The sequence below is a fragment of the Balearica regulorum genome, chromosome 4 (assembly GCF_011004875.1).
Source record: "Balearica regulorum gibbericeps isolate bBalReg1 chromosome 4, bBalReg1.pri, whole genome shotgun sequence".
Classification (NCBI taxonomy): domain Eukaryota; kingdom Metazoa; phylum Chordata; class Aves; order Gruiformes; family Gruidae; genus Balearica; species Balearica regulorum.
In genome coordinates this window covers 81,107,011-81,118,810 of record NC_046187.1, presented here as the reverse complement: position 1 = coordinate 81,118,810, position 11,800 = coordinate 81,107,011, and the positions used below count along the sequence as shown (strand labels likewise).

The following is an 11,800-nucleotide window of genomic DNA, read 5'->3' as shown; positions in this document are numbered from 1 at the left end:
CTCCTTGCAACGATTTACCCACCCCGTAAGGATTCAGACCCCCCCACACACACCCCATCTCCCCACTTGCAACTCCGTGCTCTCCTCCCATTTCTTCCCTGCTTCCAATGATTTACCCTGATGCAATGATTTGCCCCTTCAGTGATTTACCCCCCCACAAGGATTTACCCCCTGCAATGATTTGGCCTCTTGCGACGATCCTGCTCCCCCCCCCCCCCCCCCTTATTTGCCCAATTGCATTGATTTTCCTCTCCACCAGTTATTTGCTCCCAGTGCTTTGCCCCTTGCAATGATTTACTCTCTACCCCCACAATATTTTTTTCGGGTTTGCTATATTACACACACATCCTATTTTTTTTTTTTTTTTTTTGGGGGGGGGGGGGGAGCAGGGGCTGTGATTATCCTGACCTCCCCTCTCCGGTGCTTTCCAGAGCAGGGGAGATGAGTGCTGGGGGACCCCCGTTTTATCCGAGGTGTGTTTCCAAACCCAGACACTGCCCTACCCAGGAGGCTGCAATAGCCCCCCCCCAGCCCCAGCAGCGATGGAGGCAAAGGCAGGTATCCGGGCTGCCCGGTTACAGGCAGTTTTGCAAAGCATTTGCTTCAGATTACAGGAAAAACAAAAGTTCATTGAGTTCCCCCCTTCTCCTTCGGCACCCCCCCCCCCTCCAACCCCCCCGCCCCGCGTCCCCCTTTAGCCTCCCCAGCTGGTTTGAGTCTGGTGCCCGGTGGGATTGCGGAGCGCCGAGAGGGGCTGCGGCCCCCCCCCGCCGCTGCGGCTCTGGCCGGGGGGGGATGTCCCCCTTGCTTGGGGAGCCGGGACTGGAGCCGCTTTCCTGCGACTCCCCCTCGTCCCGGTGCGGGGATGGACCCGGGGTGCGGGCATCCTCCCGGAGCATCCCCGGGTGGGTGCAGCCACCCCCCCCCCCCCAGCATCCTTGGGCACCCCCGGGGCGGGGAGCCCTGCCCACCCCCCGGTGCAGCACCCTCCCCACCCCTCTGTGTCCCGGTGCCTCCGGGGGGCACAACACGAGGCAGGGGGGTCCCCCACCCCCCTGCATCCCCGCGGCCCCGGTGCTGACACCCCTCTCCCCGTGTATCCCGGTGCAGAGACATCCCCCCCCCCCCCCCCGCCATCGCATCCCCGTATATCCCGGCAAAGGGAGTTTCCACCCCCCCGGTGCATCCCGGTGGAGGGAGACCCCCCCCCCTCCGCTTGCCCTCCCCGTGCCTCCCGCTGCGCCCCGCCGCAGCTCCCCCCCCCCCTCCCCCCGTGCACTCGGGTGCAGGGACCCCCTCCCCGTGCACCCCGCCGCAGGGAGCCCCCCCCCGCGCTGCAGGGACGCTCCTTCCCCCCGGGGCATCCCGGTGCAGGAGCCCCCCCCCTCCCCCGGTGCGGACCGGCGTGTGTGCGTGCGTGTGTGTGTGCGTGTGTGTGTGTGTGCGTGTGTGTGTGTGTGCGTGTGTGTGTGCGTGTGTGTGTGTCGTCCCCCCCCGCCGCCGCCGCCGCCGCGCTCACTCTTTGCCCTGCCGCCCCACCCGGTGGCGGCCGGCGGCACTGCAGGCGGCGGTGCGCAGGTGTCCGCGGAGCTCCGCACCGCCCCGCACCGCCCCGCACCGCTCCGCACCGTTCCGCACCTCCCCACACCGATCCGCACCGCTCCGCACCGCCCCACACCGCTCCGCACCGCACGGCTCCGCACCGCTCCGCATCGCCCCACACCGCTCCGCACCGCACCGCTCCGCACCGCCCCACACCGCACGGCCCCGCACCACCCCGCTCCGCCCCGCCCCGCACCACCCCGCTCCGCACCGCCGCAGCCCCCTCCTCCCTGCAGGATGCCTCTCCGGCTGGGCCCGAAGCGCTTCCCCAAAGCTCCTTCCCAAAGCATCTTCCTAACACGCTGTCTCAAAGTGCCTCCCAAAAGCACCTTCCCTGAGAACCTTCCCAAGCACCTTCCCAAAACACCTTCCCCAAATTCCTCCTGCCGCACTCCCCGGCGTTCCCTGCCTGCCCACCACCCAGGGGTCCCCCCACCCAGGGCCGGCACCCCGGCTTCAGCCCTGGGTCCCAGCCAGCCTAGCTGAACCCCCCCCACCTCAACGGCCTCAGATACCCCCGGCTAAACAGGGAAAATGGGGGAAGTGTGTGGGGGCTCAGTTCTGCCCTTGTCCCCCCCAAATCAGTGTGGCAGGGGACACCGTGCATCTCCCGGGGAGGTGACAGCCAGCGCGACATCGGGCTCAACATCAGACCTGGGCTGGGACGGGGGCTGAGAGTCACGAAAAGACCTTTAAGAGAAGCACATTCGCCTCCACCAGCTTCGCTTTGGCCCCTGATGGCAGCATCTGCCACAGAAATCACCCCAGGAACCCCCAAACCACAGCCATGCCCAGCAAAGAGGGAGGCCCTTGTCTGCCTCACCCTCCTCCTCCCTTTCCCAAGGGAAAAACCATCCCTGAGACGCTCTCGGCCCCCCCAAAGCAGCGACGTGTATGAACGCAGCTCGTGTCCTGAAATGTCTCCCACTGCTTCTTAAGTGTGTGAAAATGCCCCTCGGAGGGGCTGGGAGAGGGACAGAAATCAGCCACCAGCACGTCTTTTTCCTAACAATCTGTTTCTTTTCCCACTGCTGGAAATTCAGACGTAAAGGGGAAAAAGCTTGGAAAAAATCTTTTTGGTTTTTTTTAGGCGTTTCTTTTTTTTTTTTTTGCAGAACTCTCCTCTCTGGAGATAAAGCTGTGAGAGTTCAGAGGGAAAATGTCTTTTCCAAGGTCAATGGCAGAGCTGAAACCAGGTCACCGGGACGCAGCCACGGCTCTGCCCGGCCGCTCCCGGCTTTGCCCCAACTTTTACTGTAATCTGGATAATTTTAGCATCACCCGTAAATCAAGCCAAAAGCCCGTGAAATTGCAAATGGGGTGAGGAAGGCAACGGGGGAGCCATAATTCGTGAGGAGGAGAGGGGTGACGGCACCAGCAGGCAACAGGTTTGATAAAACCAGCCCCAAGGAGCATTCAGGTGGATGCTGCTCCCACCAGGAATGGGCAAACGGGAGGAATTCACCACCCCGGGGATGTGGCTGAGCCCAAAAGCAGCACTAGATCTGGGGCTCAACGCTACATGCTCCCGCATCCCGGGGGCTCAGTCCCGCTTTCCCCAGGAGGTCGCACCCCAGAGTCCAATTTTGCAACACAAATGGGATCATGAACTTTTCCTGCTTCTTCCCACGCCAGGAAAAAACCAGGAAAATTCAGTGCAGGGAGGGAACAACCTGCCCCAGGAAAAGTTCCCTCCGGGCTCCCCCCGCTGAGCGATGCCGCTCTTGTGCCCTAAAGCAGCAATTTTCTCTCTTTTCCAAATTTAATGGGTTTTTACTTCCCCGGAGTGGGCGATGCTCTGCCTGCAGCTCCTAAAAAACTCCAGCGCTGTTAAATTTCAGCTGGAGAGAGCAGCAGAGAGTCCCGTAGGTTAAACGCAATGCTGCATGGCTTGGACAGCCTCGTTACTAGAGAATGGGGGGGGGGGTGTTCTGCCTGTCCGGGTCATCCCTGGCTCCTCTGTTACGGGAGGGTAAAAAGAGGTGCTTGATTTGCTCCCTGCACACATCCACCTCCCTACGTGCATTTTCCTTCCCCTCTTTCACGCTCGCTGCCGTCCCCGGCAGAGCGAGCCTGCATCCATCTCGGCCGCACGGGTGGAGTGGATGCCCTGAAATATTCCCGGAGGCACAGCTAGGTAATATTTTCTTTTTTTAAATTTTTTTTTTGGAGGGAGCAGTTGTTTCTGAAATTGCCTTTTCTTTTTCTCGCTGTTCAATGCTCGCTCATGTCCCATCCCTTTTTTTCTCGTGCATTGATTCTTCCTGTCCGTACCACGGCCGGCACAGGCAAAACTCACCGAAAGGGGAATTGGGAGGAACTGGGAATGCACAAGTGCAGTTTTCAATTTTCACGTCCCATTCAAAGACTGGTTTTCGCACGCTGCTCTCACACCACGCACAGTGCGTCATGTTATTTCTATTTGATTTTAAAAAAATCAAAGTCACCCAAATAACTTTAATTTTTGAGCCGGGACTGCCTGCTAATGGTCTGCTACAAACGTTACTACTTGGTTTTGGCCTGATGGTGTGTTTTATTTCTTGTGGGCACTGATGTTCTCTCCTCTGACACTGCTTTTCGAGCTGATTTGATAACTTTTCTGTGATGGACCACAACGTATTTTCTAACCGCTCAACCACCTGTACGGCAAAGGAAGCGCGGCACTACAGGACAGGCAGAACGTATGGAAGCTTTGCGTTTCAGAGAAATCCCATCTCCAGCTCCTTTGTAATTTAACCACTGTCCCTGCCAGGCTACTAATGGGGGAAAAAACCCCCTCAACATTTGCAATTTAATTTTAGCAACCAAGTCTGCGATTTCATTTTTTGCCACCAAATCTGCAATGTCATTTTTTTGCAACCGAATCTCCAATTTAATTTTTGCAACCAAATCTGCGATGCCATTTTTTTGCAACCGAATCTCCAATTTAATTTTTGCTTCTTGATTGGTTTTGCTATTGCCCCCCCCCCCCCGCCAAAGTGTGCCGGAGTCCCAGGGGGGTCCCAGCAGCCGGTGCCCAGCCGCCAGCGTGCCCTGCTTGGAGCGGAGTTACACCACTTCCCCCACCTGGGAATAGGCCCCCAGTTCTGGTTTAGGGCTTTGTTTTGCTTTGTTTTTTTTTTTTTTTTTTTATTATTTAACCAGATGACTTTAAAGCCCCGCAATGAAATTCTGAAGTTGTCATCACTGGTTTTTTCACCCCTCGGATGAAAGAAAACAACAACAAACCCCTTGGGCAGAAGCGGTTCAATAAAAACCAAGGGGAGCGAAGGAAGGGGAACAGATATTTCATGAGCGATTGGGTGCAGCTCCCCGGTACTGAAAACCCTGCTCAGCAACCAGCTCCCACCAGGGGGGGGGGAAATAAATAAATAAATAAATAAATAATCTATATTCTTTTTGCCACTTACCAAACCTTGAAGTCCAAGTTGACTTCAGCCACCCCGAAGCCGTAGGTCCCGCGGACCGCTCCCCACGCCAGGGAAACCCGGAGCATTTTATAGCGTGAAAGCTGGGGTGGTCCCCGCCCACAGGGTGCTGCTTGAAAATGAGTATTCATAAGCATTTAGGGACGATGACAATGTAAAGCTTCCTCCGCGCTCCCCCAAGCCCCGGCTGCCGCCCGCCCGCCCGCATCGCCAGCCAGGCCCCCTCCGCCCCGCTTCTCCCTCTCCTCCATCGCCCCGCTGCAAAGCCCCTGATTTTTATTTAAAATGCTCAAATAGGGTCTCAAATATCTTCTCCCCCACTTGCACCCCTTGCAGGAGCAGCTCGTGGGGTTTTTTTTTCTTTTTCTTATTTTTTATTTTTTTTGCCTTTTTTTCTTTTTTTTTCCTTTTTTTTTTTTTTTTTTTTTTGAAAAGCCTCCGAAACCAGAATGTTTCTGCAAAGAGTTTATCAAATTACATTTGGGGACAAAGAGCTAAAGTGCATTTTCTTGAAGGCTTGACAATTGGGGAGCCATCAAGGAAATGAAAAGAATGACAGAAAACCAAAGGCTTTTGTCAGATGGAGAAACGCCATCGAGAAAAGCCAGGGTTGGGGGCCTTTATTTTTGTTTTGGTTGGATTTCCTTTCGATTTTCTTTTCCCAGGTGTTAAAGTTGGGGCTGTGGGGAGGGCAGGGAGAGGCAAGGAAAAGCCATTCGGTTTGGGGGGGGACTTAAATGGGGGATTTCTCCTCTCGATTTTTTAACAAGATGCCAGTGTTTAAAAGAAAAATGAAGCCCCTTTAGAAATGTGAAGCTGCCGAGATAATGACTGCGATCTCTCTAAGACTGGATGGGAACAGGTGATATTTTTTTCTTCTTTTCTTGTTCCCATCTGTCCTTTGTTCAATATGAGACCGAAGAGAGACAGAAACGAGATCATTTTGATATTCCCCTTTTTTGTGCATATACCTTCTCCCAAGGAAAAGAAACGCGGCTTGGTCCCACTCCAGGCGTTATTATAGAGGGTGGCTACAGAGAGATACACAAATAAAATACAAATAAAATCCCCCAACTCATTTCTTTGCATCTTACAAAGCGAGAAGCGGGGTGTCTGGGTCTGCTCATGAGCTGCCCTCGGGGCTGAGCTCGGGACGGTGCCTCGGGAAGATGCTCAGGGACACCCACGCAGCCCCTCGGGGTTCTCCCACCCGCAGCCTTATTCCCATCCACACCCAATTTTCTTCCCCCAGGTGCCACCCCGCATTACAGCAGCACTTTTTGGGTCACTCTCAGCCCCTTTCTACCTCCTCAAAAGCCATCCCGTCCTTCCATCCCTTCTTCAAAACTGAACGCCAGGGCAATAAGCCCGTGGTCAAACGCTTCGATGCCCCTTCGGAGCATCCCGAATCCCAAGGCGGCATCCCCATGGGAGCCCCGCTGGGGGACATCGGTGGGGGCTGCACACAGCAAGTTTTGAGCTTCTGTTGCTTTCCCCCCCCGGCCCCCCTCAATTAGGAACATTTTGCATGTTTTCTCCCCCCCGCTTCTGAAAATAGGAAGATTTAAGCTCCTCGCTGGGTCAGATAAGTGGGGATGCGACTGTTTTGTCCTCCAAGCTGGCAATATTTTCTGTACCTTGTGAATAATTTCAGCTATCCAGAGTCTTTCTTTAATATCTCCTGGTTTGAAATTTCTTTTCAAGAAGAAAATATTCTTTTCCCGAGCGTTCTCCTCCTTTTAAATTTCCTTCTTGCTTTCTGGATCGTGTCCTGTTTTATCTTCCTTTCTAGTATCTCTGCAAAACATTGCCCTAAAAAAAAAAAATCTGGTTTAAATGCCTTTCTGAAAACCCAACCCGCCAGCCCTAGCTGGTATTTATTCCCTTTTTCCTAACAAACTTCCTTTTTTATTCTGCTACCAGCAAAACCATTCCCCCAAATCTCAGCCCTTTTTGAAAACCATCTGGTTTTTCCCCTGCCTGGGTCTTCTGCGAGCAGCAGATAATTACTCAAAAGGGTGGGCTGCGAAGGATTTTTGCATCATTGCAAGAATACAGCCACTATTATTCTACATGCCATGCAGCCTTTTAGAAAATTAAAAAGGCATAACGAGAAACATCTTACCCTGCTCTGAAGGAAAATAAACTACGTTGAAGTTTCTCCGTTCATCTCAAAAGAAAATGCCAGGGTAATCCGAGACAGGGACCGGCTGGGAGGGAAGGAAGGAGCGAGGGGTACATGTGTGCATGGATATATTTTCAAGAGATGAGACTTTGAAGATGCTGCCGAAACACTATTTATATCCCAGACCTTTTAATACAAAACACTGCTGAAGAGGCAACTTCAAGGACACGCCGAGCGGGAATAATTCAAAGTTTGCTCGGGAACCTCTTTCTAAGACCAGATTTTCCTCGCTGAAAACACCGGGTGCATGTGAAGGGGGCTGGGATTTACACCGTTATCCTGGACTTTCACCCTTCTCTCCATGCTAAAGATTCCCACCAGCTCCCTTTCCCCTCCCTGCTCCTGCCCCCTCTCCCAAACTCCTCCGAAACCCTTTGAAAAAAAGAGTTAAAAAAATGCGTAGAAAGAGAGCGGTGGAGACCATCGGCTTTTGCTTGGCAGCTCATGATTTTAAGGGCTGAAGCCAACGCGCACGTTAACCTACCCACGGCGATGCCCTACTGCCAGCTCCCGTCCCTCGAGTCCTGCCTGCTCGGCTTATTAAATCCCTCTGGGAAAAACAGGGAAGAAGAAGGGGGGAGAAAAAAAGAAAAGAAAGAAAACAAAACAAGACCCAAATGAAAAACACATCAAGCCTCAAACGAGAGGAAGTTCAGCGTGGGACTCATTGTCTCCCCGAGCGCCGAAACCGAGGGCTTGGCTTGTGCCGGGCACACACTGCCCTCCAGAGACACGGCCCAGCAGCGGAGCGGGGCTCCCCGCCGAGGAGACGCTTTCCTAGGGGACCCCAAAGAACCCCCTTTGCTCCGCCATGCCTTTTTCAAATTTCTTTGCTTTATTGGCTCAAAAATCTGAGGATGCTGGTTGGCTCCAGAGCTCGTGCATGGCCGGGGCGGTCAGGGTGTTTAGGGTGCGTGTGACCGGCGGTTGGGGCACCCAGAATTTGGGGCACTCAGCATTGAGGGCACCCAGCAGAGCCCACACCGGGTGAGGGACCACCCTCCCTGCTCACCCTGCACCCTCCCAGCCTGCAGCACCTGCATCCCTCCGGGCCAAGAAACCTTAAACAGAGGGACGATGCTCTGGGATGGGGCCAGCTCTTTGCTGCAGAGTTATGGGGTGAAGCACCCAAGCACCCGCTGGTGGCACAGAGGGGGACCCCAGGGGTGGGAAACCCCACTCGAGGTTCCTGGGTTTGCAACCTGCTCGAAAGCGGGTGCACAGGGGTGCAGGATGGTGCCCCCGCGAGAAAGGACGGCGCTGGGAGCTCACCCAGCCTTGGGGACAAGAGGTGGCACTGCAAAGCAGGACAGGGGAGGGATGGGTGTCTGTTGCCATGGTGGGATGACACCGGGCTGGCATCCCAGTCAGGCACAAGTGATAGTTGATATTTTTTTCAAAAAGAAAAAAAAAAAGCGAGCAATAAACCAGCTCTTTTTTTCTCATCAGAATTCAGCAATTTTCAATTTACTCCTTTTTTGTTTTTTAAGCAAAGCAAGAGGAAGGGACATCTTTCTTCTCTTTCCAGAAAATGGGAGGGAGGTCTGTGACTGAGGAAAGGTGGTGGGGAAGAGGAATAAAACAGCATTTTTCAGAACTAGTCTTTCTAGTTTGGGGAAGTTTGGGGAAGTTTTCCACTTCCCTCAAAGACACGTGGAACGAAGCTGAAAGCAACACGGATCATCTTCTTGCAAAAAAAGGCTTCATCCCCTTCCAAGGAGCACCGGTCTGCATCTTGCAAACTGCTTATGTGACCTTATAACTAAAAGGAAACACAGCGTCCCCACTGAAACCCACAGAATAAATCGCTCTTTCACTCGTGGACGAGGCGGGGTGTTGTTGGCTCCGAGTATTTCTCCGTCTCCTGAACCACACACTGATGGTTTCTCTAACCCATCTTTAGGATCGCTGAATTACAAGGAGGTTTTCCCATTCTCCTTGCAGAATTCAGTTTTCTTTTAAGGAAAACCTCCTTAAACCCCCAAATCAATCCAGGCTCCCAGTTAAAAACCAGGGAAAGAAATTCATATCCAGTTGGAGCTGGGTTCAGGTTTTCTGAGAAGGCAAACCCCATCTTCCTGCAAAAAATAGCCTGGATTTATGATAGGAACAGAAATTAGTAGCTTCAGCAAGAACCAGGTGCTTTGTGGGGTGCCCAGCTGGGGGTACTGGTACAGGATAACTGGGAGGCATTGCCTCCCTTCTGCATCCCTTCTTGTTTGCATGACGGTGAGCAAACCCATAAATGAGTATTAAATATCCAGGGTGACGAGGCACCAGGAAAAAAAAAACAAACCAACAACTTTTGCAAAGGGTTTTTCGAGGCCCGGGTGAAACCGTATCAAATCTCTGGAGCTGGCAGGCAGCGTGGGGAGGAAGTTGTTAACATTTTGGTGTGAGAAGGTACCTGCTCATCCTTTCAGCCTCCGCCGTGCCCCTCACCATTCAAGCCGGGCACGTGAACAGTTACGGTTAAGAGCACAAAACCTTTGCACAAAACACCGCAGAGTGACCCAGTAGCTAAAAGCTCATTTGCATTCATTAACAGTCCCGAGCCAAGTTCAGAGCTATTACCGCAGACCTGCTCCCCCTCCTCTCCGTCCCCCGCCCCGTCCCCCTTACCTGCCCCGTGAAAGGTCCCTCTCTCCGGCTGAAGCTCAAGGGATCCTGCTGGGCTTGAGACCTATCAAGTGACCGAGAAAATAATTTGCTCTGAAAGAGGATGCATCCCCAGGGCCGGGCGCTGAGGCCTCCAAAGAGGCGGCTCCGCACCGATTCGGGACGCTTTGCTCTGCCGGGAGCGGCACGGATGTGTCCAAGTGCTTCCAGCTCTCGCTGCTGCCCGTGGAGCCGGGGAAAGGGGGTGGCCGTTCCTGGGATGAGGGGGGTAATGGTCGGGGATTTTATACCTGTCTCTGCACCCTTCCTTGCCTTCTAATGGGGAATGGGGTTTAAACCTAGGAGAGGTGGGGCACCTCTGTTGGCATCAATTTAGCATGCAAAGAGCAGGCTTGTTGGCATCTGCCTCCTGCGGGTATCCCTGCCTCCCCTGAGGGTCTCCAGGAGTGCTGAGATGCTCTCTGGGACACTCTCCTGGGAGGTTTCCCCAGGAGGAGCTCTCCTCTCCCCCCCAGGGAGACATCTCAGTAGCATCCCAGCAAGTCCTCCTTAGCTCTTGGTAGAAACTCTGCACCCAAGGTTACCTTCAACATGAAATCAGTGCCCCAAAACCTCCTGCATTTGGAGCCAAATTAGACACGTTCTCCTGACCAGGAGAATGAGGAGGATCCTGATGAGGGATCATGGGCAGCGATGCTGCGGTCAGCTGCCTGCGAGTGCTGTCACTGCCACGGCAGCCCCAAAGGATCCCGATGCACCACCAGCCACGAGCGCCTCGTGTCTGCATCGCCGGCTGCGCTGGAGAACAGACCCACGGACGCGGTGGTCCCTCAGGATGAGGGACAGGGATTGCTGCCGGTGGTCCCCGCTCGGGCTCAGTGCCACGCAACGCTCACATTGCACAACGCCGTGGCCCGGAGATGGGCTGCGACTTACAGGGACGGATCCCGATGCTCAAAGCTGCTGTAAAATCTCCAGGACGCTGGGACATCCTTCTCCGTCTTGCATTGTCTACCTCTAGCACTAGACGGTTCTCATTAAGGCCCGCAATTGATCTCCTGTCTTTGAAGGAAACAAGAAAGAAGGAACAAACCAAAAGGGATCCTCCTTCCTTCAGCCCAGGGGAACAAATCTGGCTTTAATTTCTTTTCCTTTTGTCATTCCAGTCGGGGATTTCACTTTAACGACGCTGTCTTCCCCATTCCTCTTCTAATGCTCTTCGAGAAACAGGAAAGTACCCCCTCTGCTTTCTATGTTTCCTCCCTTTGTTCTCCTCGCCGCTTCTCTGATTTATGAAAGGATTTTTCTCTCCCTGTATCTTTCTTGTTGGGAGTCGAGGACCCCCAAAAAAGTGGTGGTCCCCACCCTGGAGTTCAGAAGAGCCGCACTGCCGCTCGCTCTGATGTTTCTGACTGGCACTAAATATTTCATCTCTGCTGGGAAGGTGCTGGAGGACCAAAGCTTTGGAGCTTTCCTTTGGGAGGGGGCTTCACATTTATGCTACTGAATGGCTCTGATTTCCAGGAACGGGAGAAAATCCACTCCAGCACCCAACACAATTCACACCCAGACAGGTAGGAGGGGGCAGACAGACCGATCCACCCGGATCAACCTCTCCAGGAGATTAAATCCTGCACGGCAGCGCTGCAGAAGACCCAGGAGAGATGGTAAAAGTCACCTCCCTTCCCCGACCTGTGGGCAGACCCTCGCCGGCACAAAGCATGGTGACGCACGTGGAGGGTGTGAGAAGGACCCTGTGCCGCTCCGAGGGAGTGTGATGAAGATAACAGGAAGAAAGCAGGATTTAGGGGTTAAGGTGGGAAGGGGCATGAAGCATAATGGTCTTTTAATCAGAAAGTGAGACCAAAATACATTTTTTTCATTTGGCATATGCATCAAAAAAGTTATTAAAAGGAACTGGTTAAATATCTCATTAATGAAGATGAATGATGCCTCAGATTTGTTT

General features: G+C 53.7%; 1 long non-coding RNA gene across 1 annotated transcript; it reads right to left on the bottom strand.

The window, feature by feature from the left end:
• Positions 1-4,458: 4,458 nt before the first annotated feature.
• Positions 4,459-8,500, bottom strand: LOC142601804 (uncharacterized). Its single transcript, XR_012835450.1, has 3 exons — positions 7,700-8,500; positions 6,668-6,842; positions 4,459-5,139 (listed from the first exon to the last, which is right to left on the bottom strand). It is a non-coding gene; the product is annotated as an uncharacterized LOC142601804 (long non-coding RNA).
• Positions 8,501-11,800: the final 3,300 nt, after the last annotated feature.